General features: G+C 46.1%; 1 protein-coding gene across 2 annotated transcripts in view; it reads right to left on the reverse strand.

Annotated features, from left to right (window-relative positions):
• The window catches only part of BRWD3 (bromodomain and WD repeat domain containing 3), a 1,632,068-nt gene that overhangs the window by 1,121,515 nt on the left and 494,216 nt on the right, over positions 1–16,337 (reverse strand). The gene's annotated exons all lie outside the window — the stretch shown is intronic.

Raw genomic sequence — 16,337 nt, forward strand, 5'->3', positions numbered from 1 at the left:
GGAATGTTTAGGTGGAATGTTGGTGTGCAGGGTTCTGTGAGTGACGGTTGGAAGTTAGAGTGAGAAGAGTGAGCTGAGAAGATGGGTGTGGGGGTGAGCCCGGTGTTTTCCCTTGTCATCTTGTGTCCCCTACCATCCCTGTGTCTTGAGGAAGAGTACTGGACATGGACAATAAAGGAACCTGTAACTTACCTGAAGTACTGGAGGTCCACTTTGTTACACTGGCGACGAGGATGGGATCGCAGGTGGACTGCCTTTCGTATGGCGCTGCTGGGGGGGGGGGTGCAGCACTCCTGGAACAGCGCCCCCGTATGGTCCCCCCACACCCAGGTGGGCCTGTATCTTTTTGGCCGAGAATCGTGTTTGCTGTCATCGGTGAGGACCGTGCCTAGAACGCCTCATTAGTTTATGGACAGCATTAATGCGGAGGAGAGGGCCCGGGCTGTTGTGTTGTCGCCGCTCACTCGGAGCGCGACTCTGTTGTACTGCAGAGTCGGCAGCGGAGAAGGAGCGTTCCGCACTCCGGGCTGGAGGAGGCCCTGTCCGTATTACGTTGGTCCAGCAAGGGGGAGCGGCTCCTGAAGAGCACCAAAGTGTAGGCGCTGATCTGCGGAGGAGGGGGCTGCGTTCGGCAGCGTGGCGCAGAGGACTATTTCCCCACATTTGGTCGTCCCCTATCTCGAGTTACGATCATGGAGGGGCGGTCCCTTCTCTGGACCCCTCGATGGAGGCTGTGAAACGGCTCCTCCCGAATGGCATCGGGTGAAGAGGACTTCATGTGCGCGTATGGGCAGGTCTTTCGGAGGAGACTTGTGCGCAGCTGCAGTTTAACGAGGTGTGTGCGTTGCTCCTGTTGTGTCCATGCGCGCTGGCATCAAGAAGGAAAAGAGCGCACTCCAGCGGCATGGATTAAGTCCGTTACTGCGGTTTTCCGGCTGTTGTGTTGGTCACCGCGACATAAGCCTGGGTAAAGGAGCGTACGTTGCCGGTTGTTGTTGCTGGGACGGCGACTGCATGTTTTCTGATTACGTCACAGCTGGGGGAGGTTTCCCAATCAGTCACGTGCGCGGACAACGTTGCCTTCCTGCATTCCAAGCCTCGTTCACAGCTCGTTGGCAGAGGGAGATACGTGCCGGAGAGAGAGGAGAAGCGTTACACGGCGGTGAATGATTTCTTCTGGTTTTCAAACTGCATTTGGAAATGTGCCGGGAAGCGATGAATCTATGAGGCCTGTTTCATAGAGTGCAGGCTTTGGAGCAAGTTCCGTATTAATGGATTGCCGAAATTTGGGGTCAGGTTAGTGTGGGGCCGCGTGCCTGTGTTTGAGTGCTGTATCTGTTGTGGCCCATTTGTTAGAGATGAGCGCCTTTGATTAGTCTCAAGGCAGGAATTTCCCTCACTTAGATGTAGGTGGCCGTTGTTTGTTTCCTGTGGTGTCACTGTGTTGTGGCCCTGTGGGAAATCTGTACCCTAGTATAGGGGGGTCGGGGTGGTCCCTTTCTGAAATTGAAGGGTTGGTGTGGGAGGTTTGTAATTAAATGCTCCTCGGAGGTGTACTGATTAACAACTTTTGTGATTGTAATTGCCAGTGCTATATTAATGTTTCACCTGCTGGATGGAACGTTACTGGGACTAATGTTAAAACCTAGTAGTATAAATTGGGTTGCATTCTTACTTAGGATGTAAGGTGCTGGGTCTAGAATTTCATGGACTTCAGGGTGGTGGTCCACTTGTCAACTTTCATTGGGAACTTTGATTTCAAGCAATCATCAGTGACATTGTCTATGCACATATTTTTAGTGCTATTTTTACATCTGAGGACTTTGCAGGGGGGGGGGGGTCATCATTTAATCTATTAACAGGTTGTGTGCAATGTTTCCAACATGTTTTGTGCAATGTTTTCAAAATATTGAAATGTATTTTATGATGCCTGCATTTATGCTTATTGCTATGTCATGTTGTGTATGGTTAATGTTACCAGTGTTTGGTCCGAGAGTGCACTGTATGGGTGCGTGCAAGTGTTCTGGCGAATCTGTGGTCATGTGTTTCCAACTGCATTTGTTCATAGTGCCTGGCATAGGTTGTGCTAGGGTTGGTCACTATGTTTGCTGTGTTGCTGATCCCTTGACCTTTGGTTTCATCAACCTGTGTGGTTTCAGGTTAGGTGTCATTGGAGTGAGGTGTGATTATGGTCTTTGGTGCCTGGTCTGTCCAGGGTGGGTCACGTTAGATGTTTTTGGGTGCCTGGTTTTTCCAGGGTAGGTCACCTCATTACTGTAGTGATTAGTGCATGATAGTTCAGGTTTGGTCGCTTTGGCCTGTATGTTGTGGTCATTAGTGCCTGAGCGTAAATCAGGGTAAGTCACTTTTGGCGGAGTGTTATTCTCAGGGCAGTGTTCGCTGTAGTGATTCATAGCGTTGTAATCTCTGTTTTGGTCGCTATGCCTGAGTTGAGTGGAGTTTTTCTTACTGTCCATAGTGTTATCCTATTGGACGAGGTGGTGTTCTATTTTGCTTTGCCAGTGTGCCTCCCGATTCCGTGTCTGGTATGTCAGGTTGTCTCCTGGTGTGTTCTAAATGGATTTTGTGGATAGAGGGAATGGCCAACGGTTTTGTGCAGAGTAGCAGCATGGTGTTGTGGTTCTTCCCCATACTGTTGTCAAAGTTGTTTAAGGTCCCTCGGTTTGTTGGGCATTTGTTGTTGCTTCCTTTGGGGGGCGGTTGGTTAGCGCTTGGAGGGGCAGCTCTGAGACTTTGGGGTGGCAGACCGAAGTGGAAGGTGATTTGTGCTAAGGTGGCTAGGTTGGTTAGGCATTAGTTGTGTTAGTGTTAGCTAACAATAGTTAGGCTAGGGGTGGCAGCCCTAGGTCCAGAGGGGCAGCTCGGGACAGGCGTAAGTGCTGTGTTTTTATTTTTGTGGCCTCGAGGTGTGGACCGAGGGAGGGTGTTGTCTTGTTTGGTTGCGTGCCGTTGGCAATCTTTTCCTTCTTGGTCCGTTGGTGTCCAGTTAATGCTGTCCTTTTGTTGGATTTCCTTTTTTTGGTTTTGCCAGAGGTTCTACACATAGGCGGCCGCTGTGTTGTGGCATTTCTGGTAGCGTGGTGTCGTGGGGTGTTAAGGTCCTGTGCTGGTCACAATACCTTGTCATTCCTTTTTGTCTTCCCTGGAAAGCGTTGGCGTAGCATTTGGCTTTTGTGTTTCTAAGGGGGGGAGAAGTGTAGTAATCTGCTTTCAGTGTGTGACATCACCTCTTGGAATGTTTAGGTGGAATGTTGGTGTGCAGGGTTCTGTGAGTGACGGTTGGAAGTTAGAGTGAGAAGAGTGAGCTGAGAAGATGGGTGTGGGGGTGAGCCCGGTGTTTTCCCTTGTCATCTTGTGTCCCCTACCATCCCTGTGTCTTGAGGAAGAGTACTGGACATGGACAATAAAGGAACCTGTAACTTACCTGAAGTACTGGAGGTCCACTTTGTTACAATTTCCAAACCATGCTGGAAAAAGCACAGGGGTTTGGGAGGTTTTTGAAGCCTCTCACCTTGGTAACACCACTGCTGGGGCAAAGAAAGGCACAGATTGATTCAGTAGAGCACTGCAGCCAATGGAAAGGGGGTGCAGAACCATAGTATAAAAGGAGACAGAAGGAAAGGCAAAGTGTGGATTCTCGGATGAGGTCAGAGGAGGTGGGGGCAAACAAAGAGACCAGGCAGAGGAAGAACACTGCAGAGGAAGCATGGAGGCAAATTACTCAGGGAGTGTGCAAGGTGAAGTATTTTTGAGGGAGAGTGGTACCAGTTTGTGAGAGTGAAGAAGTAAATGGTAGTGTGTTGGTGATGATGATGAGGGTATTAGTGAGCGAAGTTTAGGAGATTGGTGTAGGGGACTGAGGCTAGTAGGTAGAGTGAAAAGGAGTGGAAGTAGGCAGAGAGAAAGGATTATAGAGAGGGGTATAGGAGTGGGGTGTGAGGAGAAGTGTGCAAGAGAGAAGTGAGGGGAGTGAGAATAGTAACCAGGTATACTGGGTGAATGACCTGGACATTATATCCTTCGAAGCGTGAGCATGACACAATATTCCTAAGTAGTGGGTGAGACGAGGGTGTAGTGAGAGTAGAGATGAGATGAGGGATGTAGTGAGTAGTGTGGAGGGAGTAGTAGAGGGAACAGTAGTAGTAGTGCAAAGAGGGGAGATTAGTAGTAGTGCATATAGATTAGAAGTGTGGAGAGCAGTAAGGGTGTGAAGAAGGGTGAGTAGTGGTGAATGAGGGTGGAGGTAAGCAGAGAGAAAGATAGAAACATCAGAGGGATAAAGAAGTGTGAAGTGAGAACATGGGTGGAGTAGGAGGGAGTAGAGTTGATCAAGATAAGGGGGAGCTATAGGGAGAGGAACAATAGAGTGAGGAAGGATAAGACCCAGTGGGGTCTGGAAGGCACAACACTTTTTGTTACATTACACTGGGGAATTTAGAGTAGGGATGACATTCATTGTTCCCAGTAGGAGATTAGATAGATAAGGCGTTTGTGTTAGGCAGAAACCTGTGCAGTTCCCTTAGGGAACACTGCAAAAGATTTAGGACTACAGGTGTTAGCAGTAAGTATATAATTATTTATTTAAAAACACACTGTTTGAAACACTCCAGCACTCTTGTTGTAAAATATTCTAAACACAGTTACTTTTGTAATATATACACCCCTTTTTCCTTATCAGATAGGTCTTAGTAAAACAGCACTTATTTTCATACAGAGGTGAGCGCTTGACTAGATAGCACTCCAATAAGTTTGTGAAAAAGGGAGGGAAAAAGACAGAATATGAAAAGGTACACCACTCTAAGATTCAGGAACACTGTTAGCAAGCCAGAAGAGCAAAAGTCACTGGTGAGCCAAAGTCCAAAGGCTGGGCCCACTCTTAGAGAGAGCAGAGCACAAATGCGCCCAAGATCACACAGTTACACTAGGCTTAGAAATTCTTGCAGAGAGTTCAAAAAGGGTTTAGAGAGGCTTAGGAAAGTTTAGCCAGGGTGTCCCAGGCTAACCCAGGTTCGAAAGCCGGGGGCTAAATCTACCCCGTACAGTCGGTAGCAAGGGAAGCCAGGCGGGACACGGTACCTTAAGTGGGAAGGATCCTCCAGCGGTGGCAGTTGTTCCTGGCAGTGGGTGCAAGTCGCGTCGTCGTCCAGGGGAAGAGAAGATCTCGACTTGGAGGAAAGATGAAGGTCGTTGCACTGCCAGGGAAGAAACCAGCCGCGGAGTTTTCCGGTTAAAGGTGGTACCTTTTGTTCGCGGTCGTGGTAAAACATGGTATCCCGGTTGCCGGGGTGCTTGGCACAGGCAAGGCGGCCACGAGGTACGTCGGGAAGGCGAAAAGACTTTGAAACTGGTTATCCCCACCAGTCAAAGGAAGAAGACTCTCCGGCGGGAGATCTCCTCTGTCGTTGGTAAAAGTGGTGAGACGGTCCAGCAGGGCTCCACCGGTGGTCTCGTCGTGGCAGGTCGGCTCAGCTTCTCCCTCGTCGGATTCTTCGATCCTGTGGCGACTTCTGAAGTTCCAGTCCCCAAAGCCCTGCTTTTATGCAGAAAACCCCCATTCACTCAGCCTAGCTGTCACTCAAACATGCTAAGTGGTGAGCCGGCCGGCTCACCACTTGGGCCAATCAGGACGGAGTGTGACTTGAGTTGCGCAGGCAACTCAGTCCAGGGTGCCTAAATCCCCCTCCACCCCTCCTAAGTACCCCAGACAGAGTGGCACCACTTTGGAGGGCTTCTGTGGAGAAGCCCGCCAAAAAGTGGAACAAAGGGCTCGACTTGGGATGGAGTCACAGAAGAGAACACAAACGCCATTTTAGAATCAAGTTTTGGCAAAAAATACCAACCGGAGAATTAATATTAATTAAATAAACCGGCGGTATGTTCGAGGCTACCGTAAATAATTAAATAAAGATAGTAGCCTAAAACAATGGGAAATCCCATAGGAAAATATTCGCGGTTGAATATAAAAAGTAGTATCCACTGCCACCAGCCAAAATTCGATCAGGGGGGACGGAGACGTGCCCCCTCAACTAACAGACCCCGGGGCAATTGAATTGCCCCAGCCAGTACGTCCACAATATGATGGTTTGTACTGGTTCTTTTCAGAATTTAAGACTAGTAAAGTCAATGGTGACTTTACATGCCCTGGGAGACAGTAGTCAGTCCCAGGGTATGGAGTCTATACTGGGGGGTCACTATGACACCCCTGTGTTACTGCACTGAGGGTGCTGTGTAACACATATCACAAAAACACATGAAGCCCTATGGGGTAAAAGACCCCATAGCCCATTAAACACTTCTAGATTCAAAGAAACACACTCAAATCATGCCCAAGAGTGAGGGTAAAAGAGTCTCACTCTTGGCAGGAGAAAAAAATAAACTCCAAAAATCCAGCAAAACTGCTGGGGGACTCACTAGGTTAGGAAATTCAGCCTATACAGAGAATTCTCCCTAACAGTTTGTCTTTAGGCCATCACAACAAGGTAAGAGAGAATCTTAGACAGTAGGGGTTACAGATCATTAGAGACCAACTGGGGTTGAGGGATGCCTGGGCTAGGGAGGGAAGTGGCCCACACAAGATAGAGAAAGAGGGACCACCCTAAGTGAGTTCCTACCAGCACCCCGTCCTCCCACTTTCAAGCCCAGTGCATTCCATTGAAGCAACTGCCTGTTTTTATATTGAATAATCTGCCCATTGATGAAGAGATTAATTGATACACTTTAAGCTTTAATTTTCTAACTAAAACCCTTGAATCTTCCGGGAGACTGAGCAAGTTGTTAATGCCATTGGTCACACATAGAAGAAACAGTTACAATTTACATCAAACTCAATAATATTGAGATATCGAATGTTTGGGAGAATTCTCAGAAATGTGCCAATTCCCTCCAACTTAGAGACCCCCAACAACTCTGCTGGATTTTGAAGACTTGATTTTTTTAACCTAGCGAGAGTGTGACCCCATTTCCCACTCATGTATTTTAATGTGAGTTTTACCTCTGTATGTCTTTTGGTTATGGAGTCTGACAAACTCCATGGGCATCATCTTTTACATTGTGTCACATGGCACCTTCAGTGCAGTGGCACAGGGAAGTCTTTCAGATTTCCCCAAGGGTTAAATACCTTTCTCTGGGATAAACTACTGTTTCCCAGAGCAGTAAGTTACTTACCATTGTAACTTTCTAGACCCAACACACACTATATTTTACAATAGAGTGCTGGAGCGGTTACTTAGTATCCCGTGTCTAGATCCTCATGTAACAACCCTTTCCTCACTGAATGGCTGGTGGCAGTGGTTTCATTGGCAGTGGTTCCTCACTGAATGGCTGGTGGCAGTGGTTTCATTGGCAGTGGTTTGCAGCTCCGGTAAAACAATCGTGGGAGCCATCTTTTTCAAAATGGCGCTGGAGCCATCTCTGACAAAATGGCCCCCGGTCTTCTTTTCTCGCCATTTCTTTGTGGAAAGGTCCTTCTAGAGATTTTCTCTGTGCGCCAAACCAGGTTTGGTCTCTTTGTTCATTTCGCCTTTGGCGGGATTCAGCAGTGAAGCCCACCTTCGGCTCCAGAGTGTCTGGGGTAGGCAGGAAGTGAGGGAGGTGCCCAAAACTCACTGTGGTTAGTCTCCTAGGAGACCCAAATGCACTCTGTGGTGATTGGCAGGCTGACTGTCCGGCAAGGACAGCCACTCTGCTGGGTGAGTGACAGTTAGGCTGGAATGAATGGGAGATAACTGAATAAAAGTCAAGTCTTTTGGCTTGGAAGGCAGAGTCGACCACTGGACGAAGGAACCGAAGAAGAGCTTGAAGAGGACGCCTGCTGCAATTCCTGGACCGTTTGTTTCCCGGTGAAGCCCTGCTACAGTGACTACTTGCCAAGTTCACATCGACAGAGAAGCCCTGCAAGGACGACTTCTCCCTTTGAGTTGGTGGGACCAATCAACTCCCAAGTAAGCCACCTGGACACCCATCTCGGAGCTGGTTGAATTTCCTCAGAGTTGCTGCAGGAAACCGTAGAGCCAGGGAAAGGGACACCAGATTGTGTGCGTTGCTTGTAAGCTGGCCTAAAGCTTTTGGAAGATCCTCCGGATTCCCACAAAGCAGGACTGACCAAGCCTGACCCCCCCCCTCAGTCGAGTGCGGGACCTCAGATGTGAGGAAAGCCAACCTTGACAGCCAGGAACCGCGCTTATTGCTATTTGCTGAACCACAAGGAGCTGAAACACAAAACAGCCACTGAAAGTAAAGTTTGCCGATTACCAGCGTTGACCGTGCCGGTGCAGGAGTTCCCCGACCTCCTCCCTCTTGTCCCCACGACTGAGGCCCAGGAACAGTGAGATCTGCATAGCTGCACAGGAACAGAAGTCTTCAGCTGCATCTTTTCTTCTTTACCAAGGTACTGTAAAACAAGTCTAAGAGAACGTACCTCTTACTGTGGAAGTGCTTGTAACATCTGTAACTCACAGGTCTAATCATCTTGCGGCCCTACATTTGATTCTTCTTTTTATCAAAGACTCCTAAGAACGTGTGCAAAGACTTTTCCATTTACTTACCTGAAGTGCTGCATCCTATACAAAGACTTTTGCCTATTGACTTTGGTTTAGCCTATTGAATTAAATGACTCTCCTAAGTGCTATCTGAAAGTATTTATCCTGCTTATGAATATTTGTAATTTCTTGTGTTCTAATAACCTTTGCCTTTTACCAACTTTTTAAGAGTGCTCTGAATGCCAACATTAAGATATTAATGTCCCAGCACCCTTGTTACTGAAGTCACCTGTGGGTGTAGGTTGTGTCTGTGGGCGATCCCAAAGGGGTCTTGTCTGATTCAGAAACTCAGAGTGTACAGTATTGAAGTGTATTTGTGTATTACTAGTATATTGCTCCCTTCTAAAGAAGGCTTTATAACTGACTGATAAATTAATAATTGTTTATGCAAGAAACCTTGAGTGTAAGCATGTATTTCAATACCTGTAATTGTGAATCTTTGTGTAATCTCACTACAGCTCACATTTCCCCTCTTGAGATAAGCCTGGCTGCTCAACACACTACCAAAACGGTGTAATACAAGCTTATACCAAAGGTTGGGTTGCCCATACCTGTAGTCATAGTTGCTTATAGTGTTGCCAGAGGGTGCTGCATTCAAACTTTGCCTAACACTGGTGGCAGGCGGTGAGGATATATTATATAGTTATTACATTGAGAGTTTGCTTGACTTTTGTTCAACTAAAAACCTTCACAAGGCTAAGCTCCACTACAAAAGCAATTGTAACATGCCAGATATGGATAACTGCAGACAGGAAGCCCTGATCACTTTAACAGTAGATCAATTGAAAGAAATGTGTAAAGTCAGGTCTCTCCCTGTTAAAGGAACGAAAAATGAACGAATTGCAAGAATGTTAGATAATCAAAGTCTGGGTAATAGGTCTGTCACACCTACTATACCAGAAAATGTGGAAAATGTTGAGGATGATAATGATTCAGACTCTAATATTGTTCAAAAGTCAGAAGAGTTAGAGGAGACTCAGGAAGAGAGCCCCTCTTTACCTCAACCAGCTCTTAGGCCTCGACCTTTAGCCACAGGGACCCTACCAGGGTCCAGTACTGAGTCCAGAATTTGTCTCTCTTGAAAAGATGAGACTTGAGTTAGAGTTCAAAAGATTACAAGTCCAAGCTGAAGCCAAACATCAAGATCTCAAACCAAGGGAAATGGAATTACAGCATGCTCTTGAAATGAAGAAATTGTCTCTTGAAAATGTTTATATCCCAGACTCTTCTAGGTCTTCCAGTCCTAAGAGACCTTGCATGCCTAAGGAAGCTGTGAGTACATATGAGGCGAAACCTGATATTTTGGATTGGTTGAGTGCTTTTGAATATAACTATGGGATTCAGGGTTTCACAGGGAATCAGTTGATTCCTTGGCTTTTGTCTAGGCTCCCCCAGGTTACAACTGATGCTGTAATGGAGGTGGGAGAGCTTGAACGATTGGAGTATGAAAATGTGACGCTAGCTTTGATAGCTAGATTTGGGAAAACTCCTTCCCAGTACCTTAAGAGGTTTAGGATCCTCAAAAAGACTGATGGTACCCCTTGGGCTACCTGGGTGTGTGAATGTTTAAAAAACAGATGGTTGGGTTAAGGGTTACAGAGGGAACTCTTTTGAAGGAATGAGAAATCTGTTTTTGTTGGAATCTATTTTTGATGCCTGCTCTCCTGAGCTGACGCAGCACTTGGCTGACTCTAAAGAGATTGAGGCTAGCAAAAGCTGCAGATTTGTGGGTTGCCAACAGGGCTACTCACAAGGATTCTAGGGCCACTCATAAAAAGGATGAGGGGAAGCAGCACAAGAAAGAAGATGACAAAGAGAATTCTAAAATCTCCAATCCAAAAGAGGGCCACAAACAGAAGTGTAAGCCACATGGGAAACCAGGTCAGTCTAGTGAAACCTCTGGTGCCAAACCAAAGGAAGGTCCACAGAAGCCCCCATTTGTCAAAAAATGTGGAAAATGTTATGCTTGTGGGTCAACTGACCATGTGAAAGGGGATCCCAGATGCAAGGGTAAACCTTCAGGGGTCCACACTGCCTACTTAGCCTTCATCCCTGAGGGAAAAGTAAATATGGCAAGTGGAAACTTTCAACTATTGGCTGAAGACCCCATTGGAGTCCCTGCCAGTGTTTCTTTAGTGTCCCTGACTCTGTGGGAACAGCAGAATATAGGTGTGTATAACTCTATACCAGATAACGCAAAAGAATACTACAAGGACAGTGTACTTGTAAATGGTCAGGAGACCCCTGCCATTAGAGACACTGGGGCCAGCACCACAGTGGTGGATGAACGCTTCTTCAAACATGAGGATGTTGCTAAGGCACCTAAATGTCCCACTAAGCTTGCGGGAAGCCCTATCCAGATGGTTCCAATACTACCAGCTCTCATCCAGTGCAAAAAAATTACTGTAAGAATACCCGTTAGTGTACAAAGTGAGGTGCCTGGGAGAGTCCTGTTGGGGAATGACTTAAAAACTTGGAGTTGTATCAAGCACACCCAGGCGTCCCAGTAAAAGCAAGCAGGGGTAGACAAGGAAGGCCAGAGAGCTCTCTTTAAATGGCTCTGAGTGGGTTGTTACAGAAGAAACTCTAACGTCCAGTCCACAAGAGAAACCAACTTCTATTTCCAAGAAGAAAGAGAAAAAGGGGAAACCCAAGGTGTCGGGGAAACAAGAAAGATAGCACTCCTGTGCATCTAACCAGGACATCCCCGAGAGGACAGTCCAAAGTCACACCTGTGACTACTCCAACAGCTGAGGCTGAGTGTGAGAATCAAGCAGGAGAGGTTATGTCAGCTGCTGAAGATTTAGAGCTGGAAGAAGACCTTCCCCCTGTTGGAGCTCTGGATCCTAAAGACCATCCTGAGCTGCAGTCTTTACTGGCAGAAGGTGGCCCCTGTAGGGCAGACTTCAGCAGAGGGCAGAGAGTGTCCTACTCTTGAAGGACTTCGCCAACAGGCAGCTTCCCAGCTGGAAGGGCAAGAGCCAGGGAAGCACAGGTTATAGTGGGAGGATGGCCACCTCTACAGTGAATATGCTGAGTCTACCCCAGGAGACTACAGAAGACTTGTAGTAGTACCCCAGGAGGTGAGACCTCAGTTCCTACAGTTAGCCCATGAGATTCCTTAAGCTGGTCACTTAAGTTTCAAGAAGACCAAGGAAAGGATTTCTCTATAGTTCTACTGTACTAATTTGGGATCTGATGTAGATAAGTTCTGTAGGAGCTGTCACACTTGTCAGACATCTGGCAAGAGTGGAGCCAAGAGTGTGGCACCTTTGGTGCCCCTCCCAATGGTGGGAGTTCCTTTTGAGAGGATAGGAATCGACATTGTTGGTCCCTTAGACGCCCCACATCTTCAGGCAACCGATTTATATTGGTTGTGGTAGACCATGCTACCAGATATCCTGAAGCTATACCTATGAGGACTGTTACTGCTCAGGCAGTTGCTAAGGCCCTACTTAGTATTTTACCAGAGTAGGTTTTCCTAAGGAGGTTATCTCTGACAGGGGATCAAATTTTATGTCCCACTACATGCAGGCCATGTGTAAAAACCGTGGAGTGACCTACAAGGTCCAAACAGCCTACCATCCCCAGACGAATGGGTTGGTAGAGAGGTTTAATCAAACTATGAAGAGCATGATAGTTGCTTTAGAAGAACCCCTTAGAAGAAAGTGGGACGTTCTACTGTCATTCCTTCTCTTTGCTTATTTTTTTTTTTTTATTTGTATATGGTTTATTAAACCTTTACAAAAAGCACTAACACATAGAATAAATACACAGTTACATATTTAGAATATTGCAAAAGCTTTGAAAATATTTAACAGCGGAGAGATCAGAGAATCATCATAAAATCATCCTAAAATTGCAAGGGCAAACACAATAGCAGCAGATTAACCTGCATCTTTAACCCATATCTTAAAACGGCATGATAACAACAGGCATATCTATTCAAGATGGAGGTTACGAATAAAACTGGATAAGGCCAGACCCTCCCTGCTTGTTCCAATACACAGGCAGCGTTGCCATACTAGGTCCGTCGGAAGACCTAGGAATTGTAATTTCAAGACATTCAAACAAGAGTCTCTCAGGACATTGAGATGAGTACAGAACAGAATGAGGTGTTTAGCCGTTTCAGGGACTAAGTGGCAAAATCTACAAAGACTATTAGCCGCTGTAATCTGTTTCCGCCTCAGTTTAGTATCTCGAGTAGGTAGAATATTCCACCGCAGTCTGAGTAGTGTTTGTCTATGGTCCCGATTTGGGAAGATCTTAAGAATTGCGGAGGGAGTACCTCTGTTTTTATGCTCATGAGCCAAGTGTGACATAGAAGTATATGCATGAAAAGCATCCACAGTCCGGCACCAATCAAAATCCCACAGCTTCATTTTAGTTTTAGTGGGGTTAGTGATTAGTTGCTCTAAATCTGAACCGATATTGGCCAGGATATCTTCGCAGAGCATAGCAAATTTATATAGGAATCCAGATCGATAAATATTATTGCCAGCCAGTTCGTATAACGTGTTGGCAGTAGGGGCCTTAAGTTTAGCATAAAGCAGAAGCTTCCTCCAATCGACTCGTGCTGTTAAAGAGATATAGCCTAGCTCGAAGCGAATCGCAGCCAGGGGTACTGCATTGGGGATGAGTAAGACCTGTCTCCATATATCCCCTTCAATACCCTCCAATTTGGCGATGGTTAACCGAGTGCCGAACTCTAGGCCATATATCAATTTCGGTGCGATTTTCCCCTCGAAAAAGAGTAAAGCAGGTCTAATGGAGAATCGGCCATATTTACGGTCGATTTTAAGGACCTGGCTGGCCAGTACCTTAGCTTTGTTCAGGAGAAGAAGGTTCTGCCCTTTTGAACCTCTACTTGCTCCCAGATAATAGCCCAAGTAAATAAGGCAAGGGGAGCAGGATACAGTTGCACCTCCTAACTTCCAGAGGTTTGTTTTCTTCCTGACAACCCCTTTAGATAGGGCCAGGATTTTGGTTTTCGCAGGATTGATATTCAGGCCATTAAGTTGAGCATAATTGGCGAATACATCCAGCAAACGCTGTAACCCCACCTTAGTAAGATCAAATAGAACAAAATCGTCAGCATAAGCCAACCAAATAAGCTTCAAGGTGCCAATACTCGGCGCTAAAAGCCCCTCTTTCAAGAGGTGCTCTGCTACATCTGAAACATATTGATTAAACACCCAAGGGGCTAGCACACAACCCTGTCTGACCCCACGATGAGTACGGACAGCATCTGACATATCCCCCTTTTTATTTAACCGGATACGAACAGTAGAATTGTTATATACCCCCTCCATTAGGCTAATTAAGCCCCTTGGCAGACCCCAGGCATAGAGTTTTTGCCATAGCCTATTTCGGTCAACACAATCGAAGGCTGCCGAGAGATCCACTGAGGCCATAAAAATGGGTCCCCTAGTTGAGCTCCAGGCAGTCTCCTGAATACACTTGACTACCAGTCCATTGATGTTAGTGGAGTGGTTTTTACGGAAGCCCGTTTGAAAGGGGCTCAGAGGATGGCTAGTTTTTTCCCAGTCCCTTAAGTGTGAAAGAAGAAAAGCAGAGAAGAGTTTACAATCCGCATCTATCAAAGCGATAGGCCGATAGTTTTTGGGATCGGACCTACTACCGCATTTGAAGATCGGGATAACATGTGCAGTGGACCAAGAGATAGGATATGTCCCCGTTTGCAAGATTTCACGGAACTCAATACATAAGAGATTGGCCCAAAGATTCGGATCTGCTTTAAAGGTGTTGTTCGTTAACCCATTCGGGCCAGGGGCTCTAGATCTCTTACACCTGCGAATTAACTCCAGAATCGTATCAATCTCTAACGGTGGATCCCATTTTGGGTGAGGAACTAATGGATCATAGTCAGTAAAGCTGGCCATTGCCGCTAGGGGGCTAGGAGAAAATCTATTTGAGTAAAACTCTAGCCAACCTTGTTCCGCAATCGGATTAAGTTCAGCAATGGCCTGGTTACCATCCTGTCCATTAACGATCTGCCAGAAGGCTCCCACATTTGCCTTCATGATAACCTGTAACATTAATTCCGAGTCCTGCTGTAATAATTGATGTTTAATTGATTTACAGTAATTCTTGTAGGCTAGTTTTACCTTCTTAATAAGAATTAGACGAATGGGCAGGTCGCTTATTGCAGTTTGTAATTTCCTAATATTTTTATTCTTAATAGTTTTTGCTGCTGCCACCTCAGAGTTATATTGATGTAAATGCCTAATAGCTGGAGTTCGGCTTACAGAAGTAATGCCAATATCATCTACTGCCACTTGTATCAAGGTAGTAACCAATGCAGAATTAAATGTTGCCAATTTCCAATCAAGAGTAGTCTTATTAAGCATGTCCCACAATTTCCCATTCAGAGTTTCAATATTTTTAGGGGACCAGCGAATAGCAGATCCAGATAAATTTGGAGAAACCACGATCGGCTGGCACAACCGCCCCTTTGACAGGCAGATGTTAAAAGTAGCCGTTAAAATACCATGATCACTCCAGGAATTCAAGAAGATTTCAAACTTCGAGCATCTTGTAAGCAGATAATCATCCACAAAGATGTAATCGAGCATAGAGGTGGAAGACCCCCGCCGCCAGGTATAAGTAATAGGAGTTAAAGACGGTTTTGAGAGGTCACGCAGAGGTTGTAAACCTAGATTGCCCAATTCAATGTACCAAGTTTGACTAGCCAGTTTTTTCCTTTTGTCACATCGGTCGGAGGGATACAACTCACATAGTGCCCATGGTGAATAGTCAAATAAACAATCACAATTCAAATCCCCAGCTAATAGTACATGACCTGTGTCATTAGCCAACACCCACTCCAAAATGATCTGTGAGATAAGAGACACAAACAACTTAATTTCACCAACCCCTGTATGCCAATAGATGTTAATAATTAATAATTTTAATTGGCCGATACTCGAGTTAAGAACAACCCCCATTGCCCCATAGGGAAGGCCCAGAAGAACCTTGCCGGATAGCCCAAAGCAGTTATCCACTGCCACCAATAAACCACCCGAAGGTCTACCCCTCAGGTTATATTTGGCCGGCTGATCGAAAATTTGAAAACCATCTAAACAAGGGGTTGAGGTCATCCAAGTCTCTTGAATGCAAATAACATTTGCCTCTCTCAACAGATGTAGGCACTCCAAATTCGAGAATAGATGTTGATTGCCTCTTGAGTTCCAAGATTTTATACAAAGGTTCGACTGAGAGTCTGAAGACAGATTTGGGGGGGTAAGCCTAAGGCACAAGTTTTTGCCATAGGGTGGAGATGATGGCGGCCCAGTCAACGTCTTTGTTTTGTTGAATCAATGAGGTTATTGGAATGGGCAGGGTGTCCTGGCCCCCTGCATGGGCCCCTAATGGTTTAACTGCTAATTGTGAAAGAGAGGGCCCGTTGGTCGACAGTTCCCATGGTGCAGCCGCTTCAACTCTGAAACCCAATTCCTTTAGAGAGTCTTTTTGAGTAAGAATCAGTTCTTTAACAAGTGGTGACGCAAGGAGAATCATGCTCATATCCACAGAGTTACAATCCAGAAAGGCCACTCTATCGATATCCTTAGAGGAGATGAGAGCAAGGGCAGGGATTTCAGAGAAAATGGATAATACATTGCGACGATTCAAACAAACAGGCTCTTCCAATTTCAACAGGCTTTGAATCTTGATCAAGTGTAAAGGGTTGGGTTTCTTATTATTCGTACATACTTGGCGTGTTAAGTTGCCCGGTGATAGATTTTGGGGACCCTTCAT

The sequence above is a fragment of the Ambystoma mexicanum genome, chromosome 5p (assembly GCF_040938575.1).
Source record: "Ambystoma mexicanum isolate Mex_15411 chromosome 5p, UKY_AmexF1_1, whole genome shotgun sequence".
Classification (NCBI taxonomy): domain Eukaryota; kingdom Metazoa; phylum Chordata; class Amphibia; order Caudata; family Ambystomatidae; genus Ambystoma; species Ambystoma mexicanum.